This window comes from Myotis myotis, unplaced genomic scaffold (assembly GCF_014108235.1).
Source record: "Myotis myotis isolate mMyoMyo1 unplaced genomic scaffold, mMyoMyo1.p scaffold_m19_p_1, whole genome shotgun sequence".
NCBI lineage: Eukaryota > Metazoa > Chordata > Mammalia > Chiroptera > Vespertilionidae > Myotis > Myotis myotis.
The window spans coordinates 147888423-147892590 of NW_023416313.1; the positions used below are offsets into that span (position 1 = coordinate 147888423).

General features: G+C 39.3%; 1 non-coding gene across 1 annotated transcript; it reads right to left on the reverse strand.

Annotated features, from left to right (window-relative positions):
- Positions 1–3404: 3404 nt before the first annotated feature.
- On the reverse strand, positions 3405–3513 carry LOC118661182. The gene has a single exon (XR_004969185.1). It is a non-coding gene; the product is annotated as a U6 spliceosomal RNA (small nuclear RNA).
- Positions 3514–4168: the final 655 nt, after the last annotated feature.

A 4168-nucleotide genomic window follows, 5' to 3' on the forward strand; every position in this document is an offset into this window, starting at 1 on the left:
AAGAAAGCGCTTAGGCCCCACAGGTTCAATATAATATTTTTAGATGAAATAAAATAATAGATGTTTTGAAAGAGCAGCATAACTCAGAATTAGAAAAGCTAAAAAGTGATATGGATAGAAAACAGTCAGGTATTAAATGAGAACTAAGAAATCTCAGGAAAAAAATTTAAACTTTTTTTCAGAAATAAAAAATGAAGATAAAAGCACAATTAAGGGCTGAAAGAATTTTTTAAAAATTTTGTTTTATTGCTTAAAGTATTACAAAGAGTATTATATATGTCTCCTTTTTTTTTCTCCCCTTGACCTTCCCCTGGCCTCCCATACCCTCCAGTGTCTTGTGTCCATTGGTTATGCTTATATGCATGCGTACAAGTCCTTCGGTTGATCTCTTACTGCCCCCCTACCCCAACCCTCCCTGGCCTTCCCGTTGTAGTTTGACAGTCTGTTCGATGTTGCTCTGCCTCTGTATCTATTTTTGTTCATCAGTTTATAATGGTCTTAATTATCCATAAATGAGTGAGATTATGTGGTATTTTTCTTTCATTGACTGGCTTATTTCATTTAGCATAATGCTCTCCAGTTCCATCCATGCTGTTGCAAATGGTAAGAATTCCTTCTTTTACAGCAGCATAGTATTCCATCGTGTATGTACCACAGTTTTCTAATCCATTCATCTGCTGATGGGCACTTAGGCTGTTTCCAGGTCTTAGCTATTGTAAATTGTGCTGCTATGAACATAGGGGTGCATATATCCTTTCTGATTGGTGTTTCTGTTTTCTTGGGATATATTCCCAGAAGTGGGATCACTGGGTCAAATGGGAGTTCCATTTTTAACTTTTTGAGGAAGGGCTGAAAGAATTTTTTAAAAGAAAAGGTTTTAAGAGAAAGTGATAAAGAAAACAACCAAGAGATTTTACAAACACACATGCAAACATATTTATTCCCCCAAGGAAAACCAGAGTGATATATCAGAACAAATATTTAAAACAAATTTTTGAGCCCTAACCAGTTTGGCTCAGTGGATGGAGCATTGGCCTGCAGACTGAAGAGTCCCAGGTTCGATTCCGGTCAAGGGCATGTACCTTGGTTGTGGGCACATCCCCAGTAGGGGGTGTGCAGGAGGCAGCTGATCGATGTTTCTCTCTCATCGATGTTTCTAACTCTCTATACCTCTCCCTTCCTCTCTGTAAAAAAATCAATAAAATATATTAAAAAACAAACAAACAAACAAAAATTTTGAGAAATTTTTCCTGAAATAAAATAAGACATAAATTGAAAGGACATATTGTATAATAGGAGAAAACTGATCCAGGATAGTTAAAACAATAACAACAACAAAAAACTTCTTTGAGCATCCAGGCAAAAGGTACTAGTCACTTATAAGGAAAAGAAAATTAGATTGGCCCTAGCCCAGTGGTCGGCAAACTCATTAGTCAACAGAGCCAAATATCAGCAGTACAACGATTGAAATTTCTCTTGAGAGCCAAAGTTTTTAAACTTAAACTATATAGGTAGGTACATTGTTATTAACTTAATTAGGGTACTCCTAAGCTGACCTTTGCTAAAAACGTCCTCAATCTGATTGAGGTACGTTCGCTGAGGTCGACCACTTCCAACTCTCCCATCCACATGCGTCTTGTATACTTGTTTCAGATAGAGAGTGTGGATGGGAGAGTTGGAAGGGGTCGACCTCAGCAACGTACCTCAAAACAACGTACCTCCCCCACGCTGCGCATCCTGCGGCCTGCCTGCACCTCATCTCCTGTCACCCGACCGACATCCCCCACTTTTTCTAACTCCACTTCTTCAAAATATACTCGCTCAGGCCAAAAACCGACTTCTGCGCATGGGCCACGAAGTTTCAATTGCACTGTACGTGCGCGCCCGCATGTGGTATTTTGTGGAAGAACTACACTCAAGGGGCCAAAGAGCCGCATGTGGCTTGCGAGCCGAGGTTTGCCGACCACTGCCCTAGCCGGTTTGGCTCAGTGGATAGAGTGTTGGCCTGCGGACTGAAGTACTTGGGTTCCATTCCAGGCAAGGGCATGAACCTCGGTTTTAGGCTCCTGGCCCTGGTCAGGGGCATATGGGAGGCAATCAATCGATGTGTCTCTCTCACATTCGTGTTTCTGTTTGTCTCTCCCTCTCCCTTTCACTCTCTCTAAAAATCAATGGGAAAAATATCCTCAGGTGAGGATTAAAATATAAAAGAAAAAGAAAGAGAGAGAGAGAGAGAGAGAGAGAGAGAGAGAGGAAGAGAGGGAGGGAGGAAGGAAGGAAGAAAATTAGATTGGCATCAGACTTCCCTACAGCAGCATTTTATGCTAGAAACAATGAAACAGCATTTTTAAGATTTTAAAAAAGAAAATATGATTCAGGAATTTTATATCTCCTTACATTGTTTTTAGGTATAAAGGCCACTTAAAAATGTCAACATGGCCCAGCCGGTGTGGCTCCATGGTTGAGTGGCTACCTATGAACCAGGAGGTCACGGTTTTGATTCCTGGTCAGGGCACATGTCCGGGGTTGTGGACTCAATCCCCAGTGTGGGCATGCAGGAGGCAACCACTCAATGATTCTCTCTCATCATTGATGTTTCTATCCCTCTCTCCTTCTCCCTTCCTCTCTAAAGTCAATAAAAGTATCTTTTTTTAAAATCCCAATTAGATACCATTTCCCATCTATTAGGATGGCTATAATTTTTTTAAAGGAAATCTACAAGTGTTGGGAAAGATGTGAGGAAATTGAAACTCTTATATATTGCTGGTGGGAATGTACAGTGGTGCCTTTGATGGATAACAGTTTGGTGGTGCCTCAGAAAGTTAAACAGAGAACTACACTACCATAGGACCCAACAATTCCACTGCTAGTTCTCTATCCAGAAGTATTGAAACAGGACTCAAGCAGATACTTGTATACCAAAACTCACAATATTGATGCAACACTACTCACAATAGCCAATAGGTGGCAACAACCCAAGTGCCCATCAATAGATAAATGGATAAACAATGGATACACACATGGAGTATTATTCAGCCATTAAAAGGAATGAAGTTCTGATACATGCCACAGAGAACTAAGCCAGACACAAAGCAACAAATATTGTATGATTCCACTTATGTGAAGTCTCTAGAGTAGTCAAATTCTTAGAGACAGAATGTAGATTAGAAGTTAGCAGGGACTGGGAGAAGGAGAGAATGGGGAGTTATTGCTTAATGGGTACCGAGTTTCTGTGAGGTGATAAAAAAAAAATGTTGGAACTAGAGGTGATGGTTGAACAACATTGTGATGCCACAATTTAAAAAAATATACCACAGAGGTAAAATGCCCTTCTTATCACATCACATCAGGAGGTTTATGATATCCACATGACAACCTGGTGAGGTTAATCTTTTTTAAAAAAAAAATATATGGAACGCTTCACGAATTTGCCTGTCATCCTTGCGCAGGGGCCATGCTAATCTTCTCTGTATCGTTCCAATTTTTTAGTATATGTGCTGCCGAAGCGAGCACGTGAGGTTAATCTTGATCACTTGGTTAAGGTAGTGTTTGCTAGCTTTCTCCATTTTATTTTTTAAAAAATATTTTTATTGATTTCAGAGAGAGGGAGAGAGAGATAGATACATCAATGATGAGAGAGAATCATTGATAAGCTGCTTCCTGCATGCCCCCCACTAGGGATCCAGCCCACAACCTGGGCATGTACCCTGACTGGAAATCGAACCATGACCTCCTGGTTCATAAGTCGATGTTCAACTGCTGAGCCACGCTGCCCGGCTCTATTTTAAAGTTAATGTTTTCTTCTTTCTTTATTCTTTGGAAGCAGAATTACAAATCCAGCCCTTCCTCAAAGTAAGGAAGAAGTGTTTAAGCACCATCTCCTATAAGGAAGAGTATATACATACATTTGGAATTTTTCTGTTAAGAAGATTTGTTTCTACTCCACCATTCAGTTTATTTATTCAATCATTTATTTATATCAGTATGGATGCATGCATATTTATTTTATACTTTGGATTATAATTTAATACTACAATATTTATTTTGTTGCTCAGATTTTGTTTCTTTGTTTCATTTTGTTAATCTTCACTCGAGAATATTTTTCCATTGAATTTTTAGAAAAAATGGAAAGGAAGGGGGGAGACACAAAGAGGAAAACTTTTTTTTG